At 47.8% G+C, this 27665-nt stretch overlaps 2 long non-coding RNA genes across 2 annotated transcripts; one reads left to right on the top strand and one right to left on the bottom strand.

The window, feature by feature from the left end:
* Nucleotides 1–884: 884 nt before the first annotated feature.
* LOC120865318 lies at nt 885–26946 on the bottom strand. The gene is made up of 2 exons (XR_005721371.1): nt 26850–26946; nt 885–1131 (listed from the first exon to the last, which is right to left on the bottom strand). It is a non-coding gene; the product is annotated as an uncharacterized LOC120865318 (long non-coding RNA).
* Nucleotides 1494–26075, top strand: LOC120865317. Its single transcript, XR_005721370.1, has 3 exons — nt 1494–1601; nt 22071–22076; nt 26061–26075. It is a non-coding gene; the product is annotated as an uncharacterized LOC120865317 (long non-coding RNA).
* Nucleotides 26947–27665: the final 719 nt, after the last annotated feature.

The following is a 27665-nucleotide window of genomic DNA, read 5'->3' as shown; positions in this document are numbered from 1 at the left end:
GATGAAGCAGGTTTCTTTGTTGCCAAGACTGAAAGCTAATAAAGCTTATGAGACTTCCATATAAAATCCAACTTTGAAAAATGCTTTCTGAAATCATTCTGTTTGGCCTATACAATTTGTACTGATTTCCTTGATATATCTTGAGGCAGGAAGGCCATGAGTGTGGCCTGAAAGGGCAGGTACTAGTCTAGGCATGGGGACCCTGAGCTGAGATGCTGGGCAAGTCACTTCCCACTTCCCTCTGGACCTCAATTTTCAGGGTTTATGAATTTTCAGTAGTTAGCCTGACACTCAGACCTTTCTGAATTAATGAAAGACTGCAGTTTCCATCTGGAAAAAGGTATAACTGGAGTCCACCACTGGCAGAGGAAGTCAGTGGCTGGGCAAGAGATGGGAGGCCTGAGCTGTGGCAGAGCAAACACCCTGTGATAGAAACCACCTTTGACTGCCTTCCCTTCTGATCTGACTTTCCTCTAATGCTCAAAAGTCATCATCTTAACAACAGTCATGTCAGTATATAACCTTAATAAGTTCTTGTAAAAAACATCATATTGGGCTAATGTGCTCAGATAGCAAGCATCACTTCTAAGCTGTAGTTTTCTAAGCCCAGTGCATATTAAGCACCCTACATAAGGTTCCTTTAATTCTGCCTCATGTTTCAGAAGGAAATTCAAAGGCTCAGAGCGGCTCAGTGAGCAGGGGTAAGAAGGGAAAAGTGTCTCCTACCTCCTGGGCCTTTGGCTCAATTCACTGAACCCTCCTGGTTCCCCAGCTCAGGTGTCCCGGTCAGCCTCATCCTGCTTTTGCTGCTGGGGCAGCAAGCTGAGGAAACATGAGGCATAGAAATCAGGCCCAATTAATAGATTAATACAGGACTCTATAACTATCCTGAAAGGGGGGCTCTTCATGAAGGAATCACAAATTAGAAAACAGTCCATTAAACACAGACACATCCATGCAGGGTCTCAGCTGGGGAGTCTCCATCTCAGTCCCAACAATGGGCAGCTGCATGAAAATATCTGTGGCTAAGCAGTACTGATGGCTCTAGAGGGCAGACACTGGTAGATAGATGGTCACTTGATTACTGCATTTGTTTAGTCAACCTGCATATAATGAAATGGGGCCGTGGACCTGCAAGATGAAGCCAAAGTAAGTGAGAACCCTTAAAAAGCTGATGGCAAAGTCAAAGTTCTCTCTCTCTCACACACAGACTCCCACATAATCACACACATACTTTTACAAGCAAAACTGTGAGGCAAAGAAAAATGAGAGAGAGAAAATGGGTATATAGTCAATGTTCCCTACCCCTAACTTCCCAGGAAAAAAAAAAATCTAACAATCAAGAAAGATTAAAAGTATACCTATATAAGATAAAACTAATTAAACTGTATGCTTAAAATGGTGAATTTTATTGAATGTAAATTATACCGTAATATCTGAATTTTTTAAAAGAATTATGTATACACAAAAATTAACTCAAAGTAGATCACAGACCTAAACGGAAGAACTAAACTATAAAATTCTTAGAAGAAAATATAGAAGTAAATCTACATGATCTTGGATTAGGCAATGACTTCTTAGATATGACACCAAAACTACAAGTTTTAAAACAGAGGATCAACAAGTTAGACTTTATAAAATTTTTAAATATTTGTGCTTCAAAGGACACTATCAAGAAAGTAGAAAGACAACTCACAAACTGGAAAAAAATATTTTGCAAATCCTATACATGATAAGCAATTTTCATCTAGAATATATAAAGAACTCATGCAACCTAATTAAAAAAAGAACATAAGATCTGAATAGACCTTTCTTTGAAGAAGATATATGAATGCTCTATAAGTATTTATGAAAAAAAATTAACTATTGGTCATTAGGGAAGTGTAAAATAGGATACTGTTTCAAACCATCAGAATGGCTATAATCAAAGATGCAGGCAATACCAAGTATTGGCAAGGATGTGGGAAAACTGGAACCCTCATACATTGCTGGATAGTTTGTAAAATGGTACAGTCATTTTGGAAAAGAGTTTGGTAGTGCCTCATAATGTTAAACATATAGTTACCATATGACACAGCAATTCCAATTCTAAGATATACCCGAGAAATGAAAATGTATGTCCACACAAAAGCATATATATGAAAAAAAAAAAAAGCATATATATGAATCTTCATAGCAGCATTATTCATAATATCAAAGTAGAAACAAACCAAATGTCCATCCACATGAATGGATAAATAAAACATGGTATATCCATACAGTGGAAATATTATTTGTCAATTAAAAAAATTAACTACTAATCCATGCTACCACATTTGATGGTTCTCAAAAATGTCACGTTAAGTGAAAGAAGCAAGTCATGACCACATACTGTATGAGTATTATTTATATGAAATGTCCAGAAAAAACTAATCATAGAAATAGAAAGTAGATGAGTTGCTTAGGCCTGGGGGACAGTGGAAGATGGCGGTGAATGCTAGTGGATATAGAATTTCTTTTGGGGGTGATGATAACATTCTAAATTCTGCAACTCTGTGAATATACTAAAATCCATTTAACTGTACACTTTTAACAGGGGAAATCTGCAATTCAGTTGCTATGTTGTGTCTGACTCTGCGACCCCATGGACGGCAGCACACCTATAAATTATATCAATAAGACTTTTTTTTAAGTATACATTTTTTAAATCCATAGAATTGAACACCTAATAAAAGGGTGCACTTTTCTGTATGTAAATTATACATCAATTAAAAGATTTTAACACACATGAAAAAGTACATAAAATGAGCCCTAGAAGTTTTAAAGCATAAATTATTATAGTGCTATAATTAGGGTTCCATTTAGTGTAAATATAGTAAATTTTTCATTAAGGAAGGCAAAGAGAAGCCATGAGCATTTTGGTTCAAATTTTATTTAGTGTCTGTCTCTGCCAACAGAATGTCAGCCCTAAAAAAGTGCCTGGCTTCTAGAAAATGCTCAATGCATATATGTCGAAGAAAAGACAAATGGAAAGGACCCTGACATCTCAAACCCACCAACTCCTCGAGAGGCCCGTTGGAGCCACTTTCAAATACTTTCTTTTTTATTATGGTAAACTACACATAATATAACATTTACCACGTTAACCATTTTTAAGTGGACAGTTCAGTAGTGTTCAATATATTCACACTGTTGTGCGACCCATCTCCAGAACTTTTTCATCTTGTAGAACAGACACTTTACACCCATTAAATAACAATGCGTCATCTCCTACCCCATTCTACTTTGTGTCTCTATGAATTTGATGTCTCTAGATACATCACATAAGTGGAATCATACACTATTGGTCTTACTCTGCCTGGCTTGCTTCACTCAGCACAGTCTACAAGATTCAATTATATAATAGCAAATGTCATAATTTCCTTCCTTTTTAAGGCTGAATAATATTGCACTGTATTGATATACCACATTTTTCTTATCCTTTCATCTGTCAAAGGACATTTGTGTTGCTTCCACTGGCTATTGTGAATGATGCTGCTATGAGCACTGGTGTACAAATATCTCTTTGAGACTCTGCTTTTATTTTGGGGGGGGTATATACTCAGAAGTGGAACTGCTAGAGCATATGGTAATTCTAGTTCTAATTTTTTGAGGAATCACAATACTGTTTTCTATATCATTTTCCCCATTTTAAATTCCTACCAACAGTGCACAACACTTCCAAGCACTTTTATGCCTCTCCACATTTAAATTCAGGTCCAAATTGTCCCCACAGTCAAGCCCACTGCACCCATGCCCATAGGTGGTAAGTGGTAAAGGGCTGAATGAGTGTGATGAATCTGCAGGAATTTGGAGACAGAGTGAGCACAGGCTCCTAGAGTAGGAAGGATGAGATTTCAGCTCTGAAAATGTGAAGGCAGCTTTTCTCGTTCTCTCTCCTGGGCCTCCTATCACCACATTCCCATTCCCTCAGAGGGGAGAGGGTAAGCTGAGGCATGAGGACAGAGCGGTAGAGTTGATTTGGGCTGGCACATCTCAGAGGACAGGAGAGGGACCTGGGCCCCAGGAGAGAAACGGTTGAGGGCTGGAGAATCTGCCCCCAACCAATTCTCAGCCTCCAAAAATTTTGACTTTTACTATCATTCATTGAGTGAATACATAACAAGCCTGTGACTTCAGTAACAATGTTAAGTGAATATGTACTTTACTCACCAAATTTGCATCTACTGACATTTTTAAAAGCAGCAGGACGAATATGGGCCAGACATGCTGTAGACCTTCAGACAACACTAGGCAAACCTTGCTGGAATCTGCCAGCCCCTGGTGAAAACATCGAACCCTTTCAAGGCCCTCCCGGCCTCCCTACCCCACCCCCAGAAGTCTGAAGCGGGCAGAATGGGAACTGCACACTCCTCCACAGGGCTAGAGAAACGGCAGGCTTAGGGTTACATTTATCCTTACATCTTTAGCTCACTTCCCTGGTGGCTCAGACAGTAAAGCATTTGCCTATACGGGAGACCAGGGTTCAGTCCCTGGGTTTGGGAAGATCTCCTGGAGAAGGAAATGACAACCCACTCCGGTATTCTTGTCTGGAAAATCCCATAGACTGAGGAGCCTGGTAGGCTACAGTCCATGGGGTCGCAAAGGGTCTTACACGATTAAGCCACTTCACTTCACTTTATTCTTACATCTTTAGCTCACTTAACATATCACCAGTCCTGTGAAGCAGGTCCTGTTATTATTATTCCCATTTTACCGATGAGGAAACCCAGGAACGTGGGCCAATGGAAGGAGCTTAAACTGGAGACAGGAAATCTGCAGTTTAGCATGCTTTTGGCCCTGACCTTGTCTCTTTATCTTTGAACTGAGGGGGTGGGCCTGGATGACACCAAGAGATCTTTAGGGCAGAGCTCAGCGGCCAGCTGCTGCCCTACTGCTTTCCCCAGCCCCTCCCTATCGCTGCTCCCTGGGTTCAAGCCTAAGGTGGGGTGGGGGCAGGGGCGGGAGGAAGAACAGAGCCGCCTTGCAGGTCACTGGGCAAAGGCTTCACTGCTTCCTGGGACAAGTCCAAGTCTGTAAGGAGAATGTTAAGAAGAAATTTCCACGGCCTTTCCCCACAGCCAGGGATTTTCCACTCTGCCTGGGCAGACATGCCTCCCCGGGGAACTGGCAATCCATAGGTGTTAATGGACAGCTCGGCTGAGTGCTAGGAAGAATGGAAGACCTGATTCTGGTTCCTACCCTGGGAAAAAGGGCACGACTGTCACAGTAAGAAGAACAGGCTGACTGAGAATGGGGATGGTGTAGAACAAAGTGTTCAGTCTAGAACAATCCCAGAGAGAGACCAGCAGGGACAGGAACCGTCAGAGGAAACTTCCTGCAAGAGGGGACCTGAGCTGGAGGGCCAGAGGAGGGAGGAGGTTTTCCGGGGCAGACAGGAGACAGCAGAACAGATGAGAATAATGTGGACTAGCTTTACAAAGGTTGCCGTGAACACAGGAGCTGGGCAGTAGCCAGGAGAGAGGTAGATGAAAGAAGTGGAAAGTTTGATGAAGCAGATGGTGCAATCCAGGAGACAGACAGCCGTCACAGGGGATTTGCTGTGGCCTTTGCACTGGCTGTTCCCTCTGCTGGAAACACCTTTCCCTCACAGCGTCACCTGGTGGGTTCCAAGTCGGCCATGCTAAACAGGGAAACCTTCCCTGGCCACTCCTGCTGTAGCAGTCTCTGGCAACACCTCCCTGCTTCATTTTCTCCCCAGCACTCATCACTACCTGTACTTATTTCTTTCAGAGGGCACCTCCCTCCTGGAGGATGCACATTGCATGAGAGCAGAGGCCAGCTTGTTCCTCATTGACTCCTCAGAGGCAGGCACATAGCTGGCCCTCCATATGTATTGCTGAGTTTAATTGAACTGCAATTGGGTCCGATGATAAAAGGAAGCCCTATAATAATGTTGTTGTTTATCCTGAGGACTACTGTATGCCAGGCAGTGTGCTAAATGCTTTACAAACATTATCTCACTTACTCCTCTGAACAACTCTATGAGGGAGGTGCTGCTATTATCTTTATCTTAATGGTAAGGAAACAGGGCCAGAGAGGTTGGGTAAGTTGCTCAAGGACACACTGAGCCAGAATTTGAACCCACACATTTATCCTCTAGATTAGCACTGTTTGATAGAAATGTAACATGAGCCACATAAGTAATTGAAGATTTTTCTAACAGCTACATTAAAAATAGAATCAGGTAAAAATAATCTTAATAATAGTTTAAATATTTAAATATTTAATAATATTTAACATTTTAATCTGATATATTAAAAATACTATCATCTCAAAAATATTAGTGAGTTCTTTTTACATTTTATTTTACTATGTCTTCAAGATGTGGTACCTCATTTGCACACACAACACTTGTTAAATTTTTGTCAGAAAATGATCTGTATTTAGATTTCAGGAAATTTGCAGTTGAAAAAGTAGACCCACATATTCAAGTTGTTTCAAACATACTGTAATGTTTTCTAGCCACTGCATCGAGTATCAGTTTTTAAGCTTTCATGTAAATTGATTAAAGAACATGATAACTCAGTTCTTTGGCTTCACTAGTCACATTTCAAGTGCTCAAAAGCCACCTGTGACTAGTGTCCACTACGGGGTACGCAGCCTCATCTGATGGGAAGGCAGGTTGGGTGGGAGAGACCTGGGGGAGGGATTCGAAGCAGACAGGGGAGAAAAGGGCAGGGGAGCTGAGGTGGCAGGCCTGGGCACACCTAAAAATGAGGTGGTTTGACCAGCCACGACTCCTACCAAGCAGCACAGGTCTGGCCCACTCACGAGGCGATCACCTCCTATGGTAGTCTGGGCTTCTGCCCACCAAGACAGTGATGGCCCTCAGACCCCTGGGTTAAGCAAATGGTGGCTTTTCATGGGGCTTCTATCCCCTCCAATACCACAATGAAGGGATCCTGAGGATGTATGAGGCTGGATCTGCACCGGCTCAGGCTGGGGGTTGGATGATCTCCTTTTGACCTCCTCCTCCTGTGGGCGGCAGAGGGTGTGGTCAGGTGAGGGGCCCTGGCTAAACACCTCTGGAGTCAAGAATACCTGGGTTCCGATTCCAGCTCAGCCAATCCTATGCAATGTGACCTCAGACAAGTCAAGTTCCCTCTCTGAACTTTGCCTTCCACATCTAGAAAATGAAGACCAATAATGAAATGCTTGAGACTTTAATGATGGAAGGCAATGGCACCCCACTCCAGTACTCTTGCCTGGAAAATCCCATGGACAGAGGAGCCTGGTAGGCTACAGTCCATGGGGTCGCTAAGAGTAGGACACAACTGAGCGACTTCCCTTTCACTTTTCACTTTCATGCATTGGAGGAGGAAATGGCAACCCACTCCAGTGTTCTTGCCTGGAGAATCCCAGAGATGGGGGAGCCTGGTGGGCTGCCATCTATGGGGTCATACAGGGTCAGACACAACTGAAGTGACTTACAGCACAGTGTGCCCAGCTCATAGTAAGCGGTCAATTAGCAACAGTTTTCCTAGACATTGTCCTTTTCCGGTTAAAAACAGGAAAGTAGGCTGGACAATGTCCATGATCACCGAAAAGGAGATGTCCAAAGTGAGCTGGAGCGGGAGTGAATTAATCTGGACAGATGAAGGTTCCCTCCTCAGGGCTCCCCCACCTCCCCTGTGTGACACAGACTTGGTTAACCGTCTGGTTAACCCGTTGAGAGTGGGGAGGGAGATATGCCACTCCCACAGGCCCTGGGTGCCCAAGCAGGACATAAGAATGGCCAAGAGCCGCCTTCCAGAAATGGGGAGGATGAGTCAAGCTGAATCAGAGGCAGTTAAGGTCACCCTGGGTCCCTAGAGTTACTCAGAGTGACCCTGGTATATGCCTGGCAAGAACGATGAGTGGACTGGGTTCCAGGAGAGCAGGTGGGACTGGAAATCACCCAAGACAAGGAAATCAACAGGTGGAAACTCCCTGCAGGCAGAGCACTAGAGAAGCAGCCGACGGAGGCTGAAAGTGGCCTTGGTTGGGTATTTTTGAGGGTGGGGCAGCTCCAACTCCCTCTCCCAGTCAGCACCCCTCTTGAGCCGGGAATATTGGTCCCAGATCCCAGCTTTCCTCACTTCAGCTCCCCAGTCACCAAACTTTTGCCCTGCCTGGATCCACCCAAGTGCAGGAGCTGAGACAACCCTGAGTCGACCTCTGCCCGCCAAAGGTCTCCCGGCTCTTGCCACTTTGTCCTGTCGATGTTTTCAACATTTCCTCCCTTGTCTGTCACCAGAGACTGGGACTGATGCTCCTGGAGGCAGGACAAGTCCGTCCTGCTCACTGCTGTGCGTCCTGGCACAGCTCAGACTCTGACGCCCCACTGAGTACTTAATAGATTCTTGTCAGGGCAGTAGATTCAGACCTTGGTGGGTTCTCATCACATTTCTAACACTCGTTATGTGGCTATGGGTCAGCCTCTCTCAGCCTGTTTCCTCATCTGTAAAGTAGGAAAAACTAAATCCCTGTGAAGAGCTTAGAAAACCCAGGTCAGAAAGTGGGGAGGATGAAGCATCCTGCCAGCTCTAGTAAGTGTCTGATGGCTCTAACTTCAAACACAGCTGTGAGCAGAGCAACCTACAAAAGGGGGAACTGAGGCCCAAGGAAGACATGCTGAAAGGCTGCCTAGGGAGGGCCTCCCTGTCCCACCCCTCCCCCCACCCCGCCCCCGGACCCCAGGCCCTGGTTTCTCCTTCCAGGACCTCTGGTTAGATCCCTCTCATTCAACGTCCCTGGGAGTTTCAACCCAAAGGTTCTGAAGTGTACCAGCCTCTCCCGTCGCCTTTCTGTATGGGATGGGGCCTGGCTCCTGGTGCTGGAGACAGCAGAGATGGCTGACTCTGGTGCTAGGGTCATAGAGCCAGGGCTCTGTGTGTGTGTGTGTGTCTATCACTTTGAAAATATTCACTGGCTCCTCACTGTACCCCAAGAGGGAGGCAGTTCAGCCCAATGGTGAGATGCTGGAACCCAGAAGTCTGAATGGACTTAAAATCTGAGTGACATAATACACTTTTCCCTTCCTAAGTCCCAGTCTCCCACCTGATAAAGAGGGCTCTGGAACATGATGCATGTTCAGTTCTCAGCACAGGGCCCAGCTCATCCTTAACACTTTAGAAATTGCAAGTGTCTTTGTTTGTTTGACTGTCAGTCCTATGAGGGCATGAGGGCCATTTGTTTTGACCATTCTTGGTGCCCAGGTGGACGAATGAATGAGTGGAAGGAAGAAAAGAAGGGAGAGATGGAGGGAGGAGGGGGAGAAGAGAGGAAGGAGCTGCTTTCGTGCCCACTGCATCTTCCTTCTCCCATCTGGGAGCTGCCTCAAAGCTCCTCTCATTGAGTGTTGCCACGTGTGGTCAGGGAGGAGAGCTGAGCAGAGATGGGAGTGTGCTGGGTCTGAATTCTGCATCTGCTTCTTGCCAGTTGACTGAACTTAGCCTCCTCAACATTCTCCTCTGACAAATGAGGATGATCCTATCAACTAACTCACTGAATTGTAGGGAGGTCCAGAAGATGTCTGTGAGTACACTGAACCCACTTGTAAACTGAAGAGTGTTAGGGACTGTCTTGGTGCAGTGGTAGGCAGGGTTAGGCTCTGGAACCAGACTTCCTACATTCAAATTCCTGCTCTACTGCCTGCAAACCTTGCGCAGGATTCTTAATCTCTGTGGGCCTCAGTTTTCTTATCTGTAAAACAAGGAAGATTTCAGCACTCACGTCACAGAGTTGTGAGATTTAAGTGAGATAATATAGGAGAAACTCTTGAATCAGGGTAGAATGCATGGCAGGCACTCAATAAATGGTGGCTCTTGGGAAAGATTCTGTGAAGTACATTTCACTAAAGTGTGAATGAGTAGTAAGACCTACTATGCCCCCCTCTCAGAGGAATTTGAATCTTAACAGGAATTAAAGGAGTGAAATCCTATTTAATGGTGGAATTTTCAAAAGTAAAGGAGGACTATAGGGGTTAGAGAAGGACCTTCCTAGGGTCCCTCAAAATCAGTTGCTGCCTGTTGCACAAATTCTGCTGGGTCCCAGAGGAGGACCACACAGTGGGCAAGGGAGAACAGTCTCAATCCCTGAGGAACCTCCTCTCTGCCTGTAGAAACAGAAAGCAACTTGCCCCGAGGACAATGCATAACTCCAACACGTGGAGTGCCTCTGGCAGCGTGGCTGGCAACAGCCCAGGCCCAGCTATAAGAAGGGCTCCAGAACCGGCAAGGGAACAGCACAGCCAGGGCCGGAGGAGGGGATGCGCACCAGATGTGATGAGGACTGACCTGGGACCAGTGAGGAAGTGGTGGGCTCCCTCCCAGGGTGAGGGGGAGCCTCATCTCCCACATCTAAGTTTTCTCTACTAGAACCTTAGTACCAGGCTAGCACCTGTAGTAGAAGGGCCATAGTTTCTGGAGCCAGACTGCCAGGGCTCAACCCTGGCTCTACCTCTTTTCAACTGTGTGATCTTATGACATCAGCGTGGGGGACAGAGGTAGTGTTAGCTGCGGGCATCCATCCCTCATCTCTTCCAGTGCTTCTTTGGAGAAACACTTCTTCCTCCCTCCTTTTCAGCTCATTGGAACAGGTGAGGCTGCTGGCATGGGACCTGTGACCAGACCCATCAGACAGCACTGAATCTTCCTGGGCAGGGTTTTTATTTGTGTGGTCATGTGACCACCAGTTGTCTAATTAAAGTAAATCCTGGGACCTGTGTCATGATTACTAAGAAGAGATCCTTTTCTACCGATCTAGAATTTGGGGTGATATGAACCTGGAGCTGTAGAAGACCACTGACAGCAGGGTGGAAAGATTCAGCCTTTATGATGTGTTTGAGCTTCCAGATCAAACCATACCTCAACTTTGTTTCCCAAGTCAGTAAATTCTCTTCTTGGCATAAACCAGTTTGAGTCAGGTTTTTCTGTCACTTGCATCAGAAAGAGTTTGAAATTTACATGGTGAACTTTCTTAACCTCTCTGTCAATTTCAGTTTCCTCTTCTACAAAAGGGGAATGATGATAAAAGCATTTTTCACAAGAAAGGAAGGGTTGTTCTAGGGTGATTCAAAGGGTTAATCAGAGTCCAACACTTACCACGGACTGTGACATATGTTAGCCACCTAATAGCAACTCTTTGGTGTTCCATGTATGCTGTGCTAAGTCACTTTAGTCGTGTCCAGCTCTTGGCAACCCCATGGACTATAGCCTGCCAGATTTCTCTGTCCATAAAATTCTTCAGGCAAGAATACTGGAGTGGGTTGCCATGCCTCCAGGGGACCTTCCCAACCAAGGGATCAAACCCATGTCATCTCCTGCACTGGCCGGGGTTTTCTTTACCAATAGCGCCACCTGGGAAGTCCTAGGTGTTCCGTTCCGTTCAGTTCCGTTCAGTTCAGTCGCTCAGTCGTGTCCAACTATTGCGACCCCATGAATCGCAGCACACCAGGCCTCCGGGTCCATCACCAACTCCTGAAGTTTACCCAAACTCATGCCCATCGAGTCGGTGATGCCATCCAGCCATCTCATCCTCTGTCGTCCCCTTCTCCTCCTGCCCCCAATCCCTCCCAGCATCAGGGTCATTTCTAATGAGTCAACTCTTCACATGAGGTGGCCAAAGTATTGGAGTTTCAGCTTTAGCATCAGTCCTTCCAATGAACACCCAGGACTGATCTCCTTTAGGATGGATTAGTTGGATCTCCTTGCAGTCCAAGGGACTCTCAAGAGTCTTCTCCAACACCACAGTTCAAAAGCATCAATTCTTCGGCGCTCAGCTTTCTTCACAGTCCAATTCTCACAACCATACATGACCACTGGAAAAACCATAGTCTTGACTAGATGGACCTTTGTTGACAAAGTAATGTCTCTGCTTTTGAATATGCTATCTAGGTTGGTCATAACTTTCCTTCCAAGGAGTAAGCATAAGTGTTAACAAATCTGGCCCTGGGAAGTGAACTGCAAGAGCACCTGGGAAAAAGCCTCTTCCTGTAACTGAGGGGTCCCAGGAAACTGGGGAGTAGGGGTGGGGTGGAGGACACTCTTCAGGGAGGACTGCTTTTCCATCCAGATCACAGGTGGCACCAAGAAAAGCTCTAGTTGGTGTCATGATTATTTTTCCACTCCTCACAATGAAGCCCATTTTACAGATGAAGAATGTGAGGCTCAGAGATTAGGTACAACCTAATTAAGATTAACTCTACCACCCACTCTGCGGGCTCAGCCCCTCCCTTGGAGCACATCAGTGCGGTCCCATGGTGGGGCCACCTCTTGCCAAGTCTCAATCCCAACTAGGCTAAATTAATAAATGGCTCTGTTATTGTTAAATGAAGGCTTCCATTAGTAATTCTAGGCAGTTTTGAAAAGGGCAAAAAGTTATAAGCACTCTCTCCCTCCCTTCTCAAGGGCGGCTTTATCTTTAACCCACGGCTCCTGCACAGGGAACTTCAATGAAATCTACTGGTTTCCCCTTTCTGATCTTAAGTAGTAGAGAGGCTGTCACCAGTCAGGGCGGTTTACCCCCTAGAGAGAGCCTGACGCAGTTTTGCTAAAGGAAACCACGCAAGCCTCAAGGCTTGGCACGACCCTTCCTTCCGGACAGGCCAGGATGCCTGGGGGTGGGGGTGGGAACGGCACCTTCCACTTCCCTCCAGATAACTGCCAGATCATTCTCACGTCTGGGGACTGGGCTCACCTTCAGCTTCTCCCACGTAGCCTCCTTGAGCCTCAGTTTCCTCACCCTTAAAATGGCACCCACTTATTTCAGGGTCGTTTTGAGGGCATCACGGAGGGAAAAGTCCTGTAATGTTCAGCACAAGGATCTGCACAAAGTCATGAGTGTTGGAATCCTTCCCCAAAACGGAGAGAGGAAGGCACACGTGTGTGCTGGCAAGAACAGAGAGAGGATTCAAACCCTGTTCTTCGGTGACTCTAAGCCCAGACCCTTACCTCCAGGAACGTTTACCTCTTTTACGATTCTCCCCACCCTTTTCCTTAATACTTTTCCTCCTCAGCCTCCTACCCCGCCCCGCCTCTGCCTGGCAGCCCTCGGGGACCTCCCAGCCTCAGCCTCACGGAGCCAGACCTCCCCGGCCTGAACTGCTGAAAAGAAAAACTGTTTCCTCCCCTGTCCATTCACCTAGCTCGGCCTGAGAAACGTCCAGCGAGATGCTCCCCTACCCCCACCCTCACCCACGACAGACTCCTGGACACACCTCCACTGTAGCCAGGATAGGTGAGATCATGTGTCCCTGGGTCTCCCTGCCTGATAGGAAGCTGGAAGCTCACCCGCTCTAATCCCCCCGCCCCACTCACTCTGCTTGCTTCTGGTTGGTGCTTTCTGATGGCAGAGGCGGGATCTCAACCTCAGTAGCCAATGAAGAGGCTCACAGGAGTGCTTCTAGTTGTCACGGCAACAGGGAGCTACGTCTTACTACCCCCATTCCACGGAGACTGCTCTTCCCAGGAGCAGCCAGGTCACACTCCAGGGGCCCCAGTTCTACCTTAGAACAAGGATGGGGTCAAAGTTGAAGGGCAGTTAGGGCCCAAGCCCTTCTTAAATGCTACCAGTGTAGATGAAAAAGAAGACTGCCTGGAGCAGAACACTATGGGTAGGCTTCTGTTAGAAGGGACAAGGAAATCCAATTTCCTGTATTGGAAGTGGCCATAGCACAGAGGGGCAGGGCATGAGGCTGGGCAGTTTAGGTAGAAATAAGTGTAGTAGGTACTTAGCAAGCAGTTAGGGCCTCTGAGCCAAGGCTCACCCAGGGCAGGGTGGGGGACCAAGATGAACAGCCACAGCTGAACTATGGGTCCCACAGTCCCTCAGTTCTAGGCAGGAAGAGAGAACCAAGGTCACCAAGGCCATTCCCTTCCCTCCAGGCAGCTTGTACTCCATCTTCAGTATAGTCATGTCCGGTCTTGGGCATTCATTAACCTTGAACTCTCCCCAGGAAAGAGGAAGGTGACCAGGTTCATTGTCCCCATTTTACAGATGAGAAAACCAATGCCTACGTGGTAAAGTATCTCACCCTTGGGCCCTGGGGCCTGGCACTGGGCCCAAGCAGGGCTCTCTAGGCCTTTAATTCCCTGGCGTGGTGGCTTGTCTAAGGAAGCCCCATGCCACAGTGTTGACACTGTCCACCCTTGCTGATGACACAGGGATGCTGGGGCCACCTGAATCCCGTATTTAACAAGGCAGGTGAACCAGGACAGAAGGCCCTGCCCCTGCCTCTGATGGCTCTGGGTGGGGGTACAGCAAGACAGCCTTGTTAGTCCTTCTACAAGTGAGTCCAGTAGATCACTCCATACTCCCCATCTCAAGAAGCCCACAGTCTGTAAATTGGTGTAGCCACTATGGAAAATAGTATGGAGAGTCCTTTAAAAACTAAAAATAGAGTCCCGCATGATCCAGCAGTTCTGCTCCTGGGCATATATCTGCAGGAAACTCTAATTTCAAAAGATGCATGCACCCCGGTGTTCCTAGTAGCACTATTTACAATAGCCAAGACAAAGAAGCAACTCAATGTCCATCAACAGAAGACAGGTTAAAGAAGACATGTTATGTCAACACAATGGAATACTACTCAACCGTTAAAAAGAATGAAGTAATGCCACTTGCAGCAGCGTAGATGGACCTAGAGATGATCACACCAAGTGAAGTAACTCAGAAGGAGAAGGACAGATATCATATGATATCACTTACAGGTAGCATCTAAAAGCACGATACAAAGGAACTTATCTACAAAATAGGAATAGACTCACAGGTGGTGCCAAGTGCTAAAGAACCTACCAGCCAGTGCAGGAGATATAAAAGACACGGGTTCAATCCCTGGGTTGGGAAGATCCCCTGAAGGAGGGCACGGTAACCCACTCCAGTCTTCTTGCCTAGAGACTCCATGGACAGAGCAGCCTGGTGGGCTACAGTCCGTGGGGTCACAAAGAGTCAGACACGACTGAAGTGACTTAGCATGCATGCACAAACATAGAAAACAAATTTATGGTTACCAAAGGGGGAAGGGTGGGGAGGGATAAATTAGAAATTCAGGACTAGCAGATAAAAACTACTGTATTTAAAATACATAAACAAGAAGATCTTACTGTATAGCACAGGGAATGTATTCAAAATCCTGTAATAAACCACAGTGGGAAAGAAAAATGAAAAAGAAAAAGTATATATATGTATGTATGTGTAATTGAGTCTCTTTGCTGTACATCAGAAACTAAGACAACATTGTAATTCAATAAAATTCAACAAAAAAGAAGAATCCACAGCCTAACTAGGAGACAGACCTGCAATGACCGCACAGTGTGATAAATGCTGCAGGGAGAACGTGGACAGAACAATAAAGGCTCACAAGAGAAGGGGTGCCTGAACCTGCCCAGCAAAGCCAGGGGTGACCTTTCAGAGGCCACAAGACACGTATGTAGGCCTTTGCCAGGCAGACGAGCAAAGGAAGGGAGTGCCAGGCAGAGGGAAGAACATCTGCAAAGACCAAGAGGCCTGGCGAGCCTGGCACATCAGGGGAACTACAAGTCCCGAGGGAGGCTGCAGCAGGACCTAATCCGTGGAGTGAATGCACAGGACAAGACTGTATGCCCTGCAGTTGCGTGTTTCAATCTCTTTATGAGCCAGCAGGCACCCACATTTGCTTTGCTCCAAATGGTAGATTCCTAGACCCCTTAGAACCACTTCTGAAAATCCCACTTTGAGAAATGCTGGATTGGAAGCTAAAACCACTGTCAACTATGGCTACAGGCCAACAATATGGATGAAATTCACAGGGTGAGAGGAAGAGGTCAGGGTCAAGAAAGAGTCATCCTATATGACCCACTTATATCAAGTTCGGAGAAGTCAGGATAGTGGTTACCTCTGAGGGATGTGGAAGATTTTAAGGAGGGTGTCCAGAGGGCAGTAATAATATTGTGTTTCTTGATCTGAGTGTTGATTTCACAGATGTGTTCTTCATCCAGCTCTATACTTAAGCTTTGTATATTCTTCTGTATGTAGCTTCCGCTTAAAAAAAAAGTGAACTGCTTTCCATAAACATCAGTGCAAATGTAGACATTAAAACTTTGTGATTCCATAATCGGCTATGAGCCAGGCATCCAGATGATAGAATATGTTTATATTCATTTTTTATATTACTCCCGAATGAAAACACAAACTCTCACAGAGAGCTCTCAAACTCCAGAGAACTCATCTACAGAGCCCAGACTTTGAGGAACCCCAGCTCAAGAGGAAGCATAACAATGCTCAGTTCTAGGTTTAGGGGATGGAAGATAAATGAGGGGCCTGGAGCTTCTTCCAAAACCTCTGGAGAGGTGGGTCTCCCTGGCTTGGCTGTGAGCTCCTGAAAGGCAGGGGCCTCTTTTGCTCACTCTGTGTCCCTGGTGCTCAGAGAGGGACCTGGCACACAGTGGGTCTCAGAGGACCTTTTCTGCCAGGGCCTCTTTGGCCTGCCCCACGTGGAGCGTGGAAGAGGAGATCTGTTTGGGAAGCTGTGGTTTCCCAGTCACTGGCTGAGTTCCACACCACAGGCTCGCAGCCATGGGTGGGCGATGCTGCCGCAGGGATTCCAGGGTGGGGTTGGTATTGTTCAATTCTCCCCAGAGGGGAGAGCTGCATGCAGAGAGGGCTCTGAGTCTTGGGGATCATGATTATGGGCAGGAAATCCCAATCCTGCCTGCCCACCGGCCTTGCTGGAATTGGTAACAACCCAGCTCTGGGGAAGATAAACTGTTCCAGAACCAGAGAGGGCTGCATCTGTGGGCAGGATGCTTAACAGCCCCTCAACAGGTGTCTCCTCCCATCCCAGGGGACTTCCCTCCCTGGCTCAGCCTCTCTTGCCCACTCTGAAGAACCAACCTTCCCCTCCCACATCCCGTCTGTCTCCACTCAGCCGGCATTTTCCAAACCACCTTTACAATTTCTACCCTAACCCTGTGCTACCCAGAGCATCGTTTACTTAATAGTTTTCTTTAAAACCATGTTCAGTTGTTGTCTTAACTTGCCCTTGTTAAATATCTGTGAAATCCTGGATTTGATGTGCCAGGTTTTTTTCTAACACACATTAAATTTTCATTTAAAATATCACCTAAAACTACCCTGTGTACCTTCACAATGGAAACAATTTTGTACAATGGTTCAGCCAGGATGGTGGTTATTATTATTAATAATAATGATTATAGCCTCACGTTAGCAGCATGCTGTATGCCTCTTCCCCACATTTGCATTCAGTCTCATTCAGTCTTCCCAGTTCCTACACCATGCACACCATTAGCCCCGTTTTACAGGTGAGGAAACTAAAGCTCAAACAGTAGTAGCAATTTGCTTAGGGTCACACAGACAGGACTTTGGTCCTGATTCAAGGCTCTAGGGCTCCCGACCTAGGAGCAGGCAGGGAAGCAAGAGGCATTTTCCTGTCTCCAGCCAGACTCACAAGAGCCATAGGATGGCATCCCATGGCGGAGAGAGTTTGGATTAGATTAGACATGAGGAAGGACTTCCTGGCTAGAAATGTTTAGGCACGAGAATGATTGGCCGAGGAGGGAAACTGGGAGTCCTCAAAACAAGATAAAGGTCCAACTGGGATCATGCCAGTGCTGCCTAAAGGCAGGAGAATGGACTGAATGACCTCTCCAAGCCTCATCCAAGCCCAAAGATTGGGTGCACCCTGCCATCAAGGCAGCCTTCCTTGCCATTTCACCAAAGTGTCTATTAGACGCGGCAAGGCGTGTGGAGGCTCCCACTTAAAGGAACTGGGAACCTCTCATCTTGGCCCTGCCCCGTGAAGGAGTGTCAGGAACAGCAGGCCAGGGTGGCAAAGCATTATTAGCTCACCCTCTTCCCTTCCCACCGCTCTGGCAGCTCCCGGAGCTCATCTCTGAGGTCTGGAGTCGAAGGCCTGGCTGCCCTCTGAACCACTCGGGCTGCTGGGCCACCCTTGAGCCACCTGAGCCAGGGAACCTGCATTTCTTCCATCCTCTCCAGGGAATCCTTTTCAAAACTCCCTGATCTGAAAAGTTAGACACATACTGACTTAAGGTGTTGCCTCTCCAATAATGAATTGTCGGTTTTTTAAAAGTCAAAGTATTTATTTCTCAAAACAAAGTGGGTATTATCTTCCTTTCTAATTAGACAAATAATATATGCCCAGTGATTTGAAAACAGTATAAAAATGAATGCAAAATTACCCACATTTCTATCATCTAGGAAACAGTGGCCTTTGCCAGGCAGAAGAGAAAGGGAAGGGAGTCGCAGTCAGAGGGCACAGGATCTGTATAGACTAAGAGGCCGGGTGAGCCTGGTACATCAGGGGAACTACAAGGCAGAACGGAGACTGCGGCAGGACCTAGGCTGTGGCATGAATGCCCTGGACAAGACTGCATGCCCTGCAGGTGGGTATTTCAATCCCTTTATGAACCAGCAGGCACCCCAACTGTAGCCATAAGATCCCTGAGGGCAGCTATTGGAGCTTCGGGGGTCTTCATAGCCCCTGGGTTTTGCCCAGTTCAGTGCCGCGCACAGAGCAGATGGTTAGGGTCCACCCACATGGCGAGGCCTTTGTGTGAGGCCCTGACAACAGGAGAGGTCGGAGTTCTGAAGGAGGCAGCTCTAAGTAAGGCCCTCTGGGAAGTTTGGAAGGCATCCAGGAGGAGGTGAGGAATACCTAGGGTCGCGGAGATAGCATATAGTTCAGCTAATGGAGAGGGAGCAGGTGAACGGGGCATTCTGATGGGAGGACCTGCCCAGGGAGTGATGGGGTGTGGGCTGAGCCCCAGGAAGTCTTGCATGCGGTGACTCCCAGGCTGATGCTGGCAGGCTTACACCAGCATCTGCCAGGAGGTGAGGGTGAGATTCAGGTGCTCCAATTACAGTCATAACCCGGGATGGTCTTGGGGATGACCCCTTTTCCAAGAAGCTGACTTTTGAGGAATTTGCTTGGCCATGGAAATCATGACATGTTTCCACCGGCCTCAGCTGTTGATTAAAGCTCCATCCGTGCAACTACCAACCCAGGAAGAAGCCTCTCTTCCTCACAGCGTGTTCCCCGCTCCTGTTTTTCATGTTTATGGGCAGGTGGTTTGTAGAGGGATCCGCACCCAGTGAGGTCAGCTGAGAAAACAAGAGTTGCCATCCTGCTGCCCCTCATTCTAGGAGCTGCAGGCTTGGGCCACCGTCACCCCTGGGCACACACCCCCTCCTCCTGCCTTCACCCGCCCCTGGTGCTTCTCCTCTGTCCTGCTCCAGCCTTGCGCCTGCCCAAACTGTTGTTTATCAACACAGACCAGAACGTTCCGCTGCCAGCAGAAACACATGGCGACGGCGCTGCCACCCCACACCCCGCCGTCAACACACTCCCACGCGCTGCTGGCCACCGTCAAAGCTGCGCTCTCACGTGCATTCTCACCCCCTCCTGCCAACACAGCTGCTCCCCGCTGCTTGGAATCGGGTTCACACACGCATTCGCTGAGGGTTTTTCTCCTGTGTACTCAAGGCTCACACTTGTAAACAAGGCCAGCTTACACTGTGCCCCCTGACCTAGGGTGTCAGTCTCATCACTTGCAACTGTGTGCCCTTGGGCAATGGACTTAACATCTCTGGGCATCTGATGCCTCATCTGTAGAATGGGGATAATAATCACCTTCTAGGTGTTTTCCAAAGGCTTAGGGGGAGCTGGGCGAGAGAGCAGGCATCCAGGAAGTGCTAGATCAGCGGGAGCTCTGATGCTGGTGCTGTCCTGTGTCCTCTTTGGAGTCTGGCCACTGGTTTTCCTTTCCCACGCCTGACTGCTGGCCTCACCTCGTGGTCACACCTTCCTGGCCCTGTGACCTCAAGTGAGGCACATCACCTATCCGCTTCTCATGTCCCTAGCTGGTGAAATGGGTTTAATAACTGCCTGGCTGGGCCCAGAGACATGCTGTGAGGGGCACCGGGAACTGGTCACCGTTGTGCTTCAGAGCCCATTCGCCCTGGCCACAGCTGCAGGGTGTTGTGGGTGAACGGGATTGGAACGGGGCAACAGCCACACATGGGCATTTTCAGCCTCCTGCCGTCTCCCCCTCATCTCCTCCTCAACCCTCAAGCTGAGGCAGTGTTGCTATTTCAGCTCTGCCGTGGGGCTGCAGTCCACCCAAAGAGGCCACGGTGGCCCATCTCTGCAGCACCTGGGGCCTTGCTGAGGTGCCCGCCTACCCCCCTCCCCACCCACTCCTTCCTTAAGGCACAGCGGCTCTTCCCAGCAGGATCCTGCAGCGCTGAGCCCTCCAGCTTACCCATCTCCTCTTGCTCTCTTGCTTGCCCTAAGGCTAAGGGTCCCTGGTCTTCTCCCCGAGTTCCCCTCCACCCTACCATCTGCTCCAGGACTCTGTCTTTCCTTCTCCTTGGCTAGAGAACCTGCTCTAGATTTTTCTATTCTGGGGAACAGGGGTATGCAGAAGGATAGAAAACAAACGTGATTTAAGAACTGAGATAAATCTGGGCTGAGCAGGAGGGTGTGCGTAATGAAGGAGGCTCTGCAGTGGGTGGAGCGGCAATCCAGGCCAGGTGGGTGAGCTGGGCTTCTCCCCACGCTGCAGCACTGTACCTTCCTGCCTCTTGATGCAAACAGGTGAACTTGCTGGAGGGCAGATCCTGGCCTGGTCCTTGCTCAAAGGTTGTGGCTTCTCCATTTGACTGTGAGAGACTCTCAAGCTCTGGCCACCACTGGCAGGTCACTGGAGATCCATTGGCTCAGGGGAACCATGGTAACCAGGCTGCCTCTGTCATTTGGGGCACTGAAAAGAACACAAATGGAAACCCATATACTACATGTATCGATATCCAACATGTGTAAGTCAAGCTAAGAAGCTGTCAAAATATTATACCTTCAGAATGACCTGGAAAGCCAAGTTTGAATTTAGATTTCTTGGATTCTTCAGAGTCCCTCCAGAACACAAGGAGGGACAGGAGAGAGCTGGGTGGGTTGGTAACCACTGTGCAAGTGGGGCTCTAGAGCAGTTGGCTGATTTGGCAAAAACATAAACTATGTTTCAATCCAATCAATACCTTCTGTTTTTCACTTCCTCCCAGGCCACTGTGGCCAAAAGAGCTAGAAGGCAGTAGGCACAGTCTTGGTTATTCAGTTCAGTTCAGTCGCTCAGTCGTGTCCGACTCTTTGCAACCCCATGAATCGCAGCACGCCAGGCCTCCCTATTCATCACCAACTCCTGGAGTTCACCTAAACTCATGTCCATCGAGTCCGTGATGCCATCCAGCCATCTCATCCTCTGTCGTCCCCCTCTCCTCCTGCCCCCAATCCCTCCCAGCATCAGAGTCTTTTCCAATGAGTCAACTCTTCTCATGAGGTGGCCAAAGTACTGGAGTTTCAGCTTCAGCATCATTCCTTCCAAAGAAATCCCAGGGCTGATCTCCTTCAGAATGGACTGGTTGGATCTCCTTGCAGTCCAAGGGACTCTCAAGAGTCTTCTCCAACACCACAGTTCAAAAGCATCAATTCTTCGGCGCTCAGCCTTCTTCACAGTCCAATTCTCACATCCATACATGACCACAGGAAAAACCATAGCCTTGACTAGACGGACCTTAGTCGGCAAAGTAATGTCTCTGCTTTTGAATATGCTATCTAGGTTGGGTATAACTTTTCTTCCAAGGAGTAAGCGTCTTTTAATTTCATGGCTGCAGTCACCATCTGCAGTGATTTTGGAGCCCCCAAAAATAAAGTCTGACACTGTTTCCACTGTTTCCCCGTCTATTTCCCATGAAGTGATGAGACCGGATGCCATGATCTTCATTTTCTGAATACCTTCATTCAAATCCCAGGGCTGCCAAAACCGAGGCTCAATTAATCTTTTTAGTCTTTCTGAGGCTCAATTTCCCCATTTGTAAAATGGGACTAATAATACCTCCCTGATAAAGTTATTGTACCTACTAAAAGAGATAAGCCTTGTAAAGCCCTTAGGATGGTCCTGGAACATAATAATTGCTCACTAGGCTGTGAGCTATTATAATTTCCCCACATATGTGCAATGATAGTATCAGAGCAGGAAGTAGTCTGCCTGTCTCTTTATTGCGCACATGATGAAATAGGTCACTCAGCTAAGCAGAAGCAGATATGGAACTAGGGTTTCCAAATTTCCCACAGTCTTGGGTTTTTCCCTAGCTAAAAATAAAAAAATGGTGGCCCAATAATGTGAATGTCTTTAATTCAGCGCCTACTTTAAAAACGGTTAATATAGCAAATTTTATGGTATGTTCATTTTGCTACTGTGTTAGTTGATTAGGGCTGCCATAACAAATAATCGCAAACTAGGTGGCCTAAACAACAGAGATGTACTGTCTCACAGTTTTGGAGGCTAGAAATCTGAAATAAAGTTCTCAGTAACGCTGACACCCGAAGGCTCTGAAGAAGAATCTAGTCCATGCTTCACTTCTAGCTTCTGATGGTTTGCGGGCAAGCTCTGGCATTCCTTGGCTTGTAGAAGCAGCATTCCCATTTCTGCCTTTATCTTCACAAGTTGTTCTCTCTGTGTATATGTGGCTCTCTTCGTGTGCCCAAATTTCCCCTTTTTATAAGGGCACCAGTCAGATTGGATAGAATCCACCCTGTTGACCTCATCTTAACTAAAGACATCGGCAATGATCCTATTCTTGAATAAGTTCACATTCTGAGGTACTGAGGATGAAGACTTCAACATAGGAGTTTTGTGGGGGACACAATTCAGCCCATAAAAACCACAGTGGAAAATTATGGCTATCCTGCATGCAGTATCAGACTGCAGGCAGGGGAAAAACACCTCTGGTGATGTTTCAGGGCCATGCTCACAGCAAGTCTTCAAAATGTGTTTCCTGATTTGTGTTAAATCTGGTGCCAATAAGCTAAAAGGGCTGAAATCTCCCATTTTCCACAATGAGTCCTCCACTGGCCATGAACTAAAAGGATTTTTAACGACCAGTACTGTTTCCAGACAAGTACTTAATAAACTCTTTAAAAATAATTGGTTCTCTTTGGTTGGCTCAACTCTGCAATCCTGGATGCCATCTTGTTTCTACTATTTCTGTCCTCAGAGAAGAGGTAAAATTCAGCTAGAGCAGGCGGAATTACACACTGTCTTGTTTTGCACGTGGATAGCTTATTTTATTTAAATTTTTTCCCTTTAAAATTTTAGGGAGAAAGTCTTCACACAAATAGAAATCCTGCAAGAATGGCACAATAGACACCTACGTACCTTCCACTTAAATGCAATGATTATTAACCTTTTGCAGGATTTGCTTTATCTGTAGCAAGTGTTTTTTGGTGAACCACTTGAAAAGAAGTTGCTGGCATCATGATATTTTAGCCCCAAATATTTAAGCATGAATTTCCTAGGAATGAGGGCTTCCCTGGTAGCTCAGCTGGTAAAGAATCTGCCTGCAATGTAGGAGACACCAGTTTGATTCCTGGGTTGGGAAGATCTGGGGGAGAAGGGATAGGCTACCCACTCAAGTATTCCTGGGCTTCCCTGGTGGCTCAGAGGGTAAACAATCCACCTGCAACGTGGGTAGACCTAGGTTCAGTCCCTGGGTTGGGAGGATCCCCTGGAGAAGGGAATGGCTACCCGCTCCAGTATTCTTGCCTGGAGGATTCCATGGACAGAGGAGCCTGGCGGGCTACAGTCCATGGGGTTGCAAGCAGGACATGACTGAGCGATTTTAACTTTCCCTAGGAACAGGCTGTTTTCCTATATAAGCACATTGAGAAAACCAATTGTACCATAGTATCATCTCATATCCAGTCCATACTCAAATTTGACAAGGCTGATTTTTCAAAAATTCTGAATCTGATGAATTTCAAATCTGTGAGGTTTAGGGTCTTGGCAGTATGACCGGTGTAATGGGAAATTTTGGAGCTCTTGAAAATTAACCCAGTATCTAGAACTCTTTGACCCATACCACACTGACGCTCCCTTTCCTCATCTCCTTTCTCTAGCGAGCCAGCTCTCTGAAAGCCCAAGGCATGCTTGGGGTGGGGTGCTGCTGGAATTCCTTTTATTCTAAGACTAAGACTAATTCTAAGACTTACTCTTAGCCTTAGGAGCTCCTGAAGGAAGGCCTCCTGGCCTGGGGGCCTGCTACACTTGCCTGGGAGCCCCGTGGGGAGTCGCAAAGACTGGATTGGGGGTGCAGGGACGCAGGCTCCACCAGACCTTGACTGGGGTGGAGACTCCCAGACTTAGCACCACGCTCTCTAAAGCTGGCCAGGTGCCAGTCCAGCGTGGTTGCCAGCGGTGCCATTGTCGCAGCCTCTTTCTGGGGGTTTCCAGACAGCCGCCTAGAGGATCATCCTGGCCTCCAGAAAGGTGACCGAAAATCAACAGTGAAAGAAGAGAAAGAGGAAAATTCGGCAATGAACTTCTCTGAATTTGGGGGGGACAGTCCTCTTCCCCTTATCTGCAAATCCAGGGCTCGGGATTAAACCTTTGGTTTTAAAAACTGTTTCATAACTAGGAACAGCATTAATCGGTAGAACCGTGCAAATAAAAGGGGGGCCAACAAAGATGGCTGGTCTGTGATTCAGAACCGCCTTCCCCTCCAACCCCCAGGCTTGTTTGAGCTTGGCTGCAAGTTTCAGCAATGTATTTCTGGATGGGACAGGAGCCAGGGGTCAGATAAAGTTCCAACATATTTTGCAGCAGGCCTGACACTTTGCCCAGTGCTCTGGGCCTGTGACAGCTGCCAGGATGGTGCGTTGGGAAAGTTAGGCCAGATGGAGCTGGTTTAAATGGGTCTGAGGGAACAGGCGGTTGACTAACCAGACAACTCAGCAACACCCAGCACAATAACAACACCATTGAACCAACATGACTTCCTGGGCCACCAGAGGTCCTGCACGCCATTCCCGGGATATCACGAGCAGCCACCATGCTAATCCCCCCACCCCACCCCCGGCATCCCATTCCCATCTTATTAGCTTTAGTAAAACAAGTAAACGCTGAACACACCAAGCCCCTGACACGCATTATCTAACTTAATCCTAACAACAGCTCAGTGAAATAGGTATTGTTATTACCCCCAGACAGACAGATAGACAATTTGTTTTTGTGTAAGACAGCTTACACAAATAGTAACAGATACACCTGCAGGTATGAGGCCCATTTTAAACACTTCCCAGGCGTTGCCTAATTTAGTGGGGAAACCGAGGCGCAGGGGGCAAAGCCATTTGTCCAGGGTCACAGGGTTGGTAGGTGTGAACAGGAAACCACTGGGAACTAGGGGAGTCCAGATGGAGGGCCCACGCCTGCACCACCCCGTGACTGTCCAGATGGGAAACCTTTTCTGAGACAGGCAAGGGGAAGAGAGACTGGGTTGAGATCTGAAACAAAGTGAAGGCGAAGGTCTTCGCTCTTTTCCGTTTCCTGACAAGCATAATGAGAGGCACCCGTGGGAATAGAAACGCAGACATCTGACCCTGAGCCCTTGGCGGCTCTTCCTTCCTCTCCCCTGGCCCCGTTGGTCTGAACTGTGTGGTCTCAGGCCTCATGGGACAGTCACTGTGGGACAGAGGCAAGCGAGCAGGCTGCAGGGGGCCTTCTGTTTTCACCGAGCTGCATCTCACCCCTCTCAACTCTGAGGCGCCCAGCGGACAGTCAGGAGCTGCCCTGTGCGCCTCCCACAGCCAAAGCTGACTGTCTCAAATCTGCAGTTGAGCCGGCTGGGTCCAGACTGCACGGAGGCCAGGCTTCCCGTCACATTTTGGAACTCTTCTGATAGCCCAAGGCCACCTGCAGCAATGTCACCTGGCGGGTAGAGATAGTCTGCTCTTTGTCCTCAGCAGCTCTGCTTTCACCTGCACGTGGACAAACTCACGCACCCAGGGGAGCTGCTGTCCCCTGTCCCAGCTGCCCGCACACACTCAATGGCCTCTGGACGGACTCCGAGGAAGGAACACCAAGGCCTTGCTTTGGAGCACCTGCCTACACACTCCAAGGCAGCTCCTCCAACACAAAGGCAGCATCAGAAGGGTTCTCAGAGGAGATGATGTCTAAGCAAAGTACTAGATAGAAAATAAACTGTGACAATGTCTGTATCGTGCTCCTCAAGGGTGTTTCAGTTGGTGTATGCTGTTGACTTTCTTATGTTTACAGACATATCCGTGCCTTTATCTATACACATGCTCCTGACATTTTAAAAATGTCATGCTCTGACATTTTTAATTAGAAAGGAACCAGCTTCCTTTCTTTACTTCTTGAGACACCAGGAACATTTTTCCATGTGGGTTTATATCCGTCTAATGGCTGCCTAGTATCCCACCATGCCATCATTTACAACAGCAATCCCCTACTGATGTACATGTAGGTTGTTCTTAATGTTTTTGCTAATCAATCATCCACCCTTTCTTCCTTCACACAAATATTTATTAACCCCTGACTATGTGCCAGGCATCTTGGTAAATGCTGGATATATAGAGATGAAGAAGATGTACATGGTCTCTCAATCATAGATCTTTCAGTCCAGTGGAGAGACAAACTTCTAATCCCAAGGTGCAATAAGAGCTGAGGAGGGAAGGAAGCTCTGAAGGGAATATCAGAGCCAGAGCCCCTGCTTTCCTGGACACTGGGGAAAGACCTCTCTGGGGTGGTGACATTTCAGCAGAGCTCTATGCCAGGAGCCAATCATTTGAGGAGTGTAGGGAAGAGCATTCTGGGCAGAGGGAACAGCATGAACAAGGACAGAATCATATGAACACCATGTGTGTGGTATGTTTGGGGAAGTCTGAGATTCCCCCTAAGGCTACAGTGTAGGGGTGAGGTTGGGGGGTGAGGCTAGATAGGCTGGGTGGAACTCACGTGAGAAAGCCTTGATACCAAGCCAAGGAACTTGGACTTGATTCTCTCAACAGAGCCTCTCAACATGTCACTGAGTCTAGACAGAATACTGTGGGCTCCTGCCTAAAAGACACAGGAGAATATTAGTGTTCGGGAGGAAATCTCTGCTTTAAATGGAAGGTTGGTTTTCCTGCTAGAAGTTCAAAGTCTGTCCTGAGCTTTAGGGCCAAGCACGTTACCTTATTACTGAGTTCCCCAGAAATGTGACCCAGAGAGATCAAGGATTTGCCCAAGAGAAACAGCAAACTCACTGCCAAAGGCAAAACCTAAAGCCCCAACAGCCAGCTTTCAGCTCCTGCACCAAAGCCCGCCTGCTTTCACCTGGGCATTCTTTCTGGCAGCCACTCAAAACAGGAAGCGTGAGGAAATGCATTTTCAGAATTTGTGGAACACCCACGAGTGTCAAGCACTGTGCCTGGCCTGGGAGGTACAGGCCTGTGAGGCCAGCCTGGAGGGTGCTCACAGCCCCGAAGACAGCATGAGTCCCCAGTCATCCTCACTCCAGAAATCCTCCCTGCCCCGCCTCCCCCAGAAAAGTTGCTGAAAAATCATGCGTAACAAAGTGGCCAGGGGTTTCCTGCTTTGGTAAGCTGGCTTACTCAATTTCCCTCATTTGTCCACCCGGCCCAGACGGAGCAAAGGGCAGCCATCAAAGGTGTCTGGGTCGAGGCTCCGGCAGCCGGGTGAATGGGCCGCTGGGGACTCAGTCTGGCCGTGGTCTGGGCCGGGGGCGGGGGAGGGACAAGGCCGGGGGCAGCCGGTGCCAGGGGCGTGCTG

Source organism: Oryx dammah, unplaced genomic scaffold (assembly GCF_014754425.2).
Source record: "Oryx dammah isolate SB20612 unplaced genomic scaffold, SCBI_Odam_1.1 HiC_scaffold_6, whole genome shotgun sequence".
Lineage (NCBI taxonomy): Eukaryota > Metazoa > Chordata > Mammalia > Artiodactyla > Bovidae > Oryx > Oryx dammah.
This window is presented reverse-complemented; position numbering and strand designations above follow the sequence as displayed.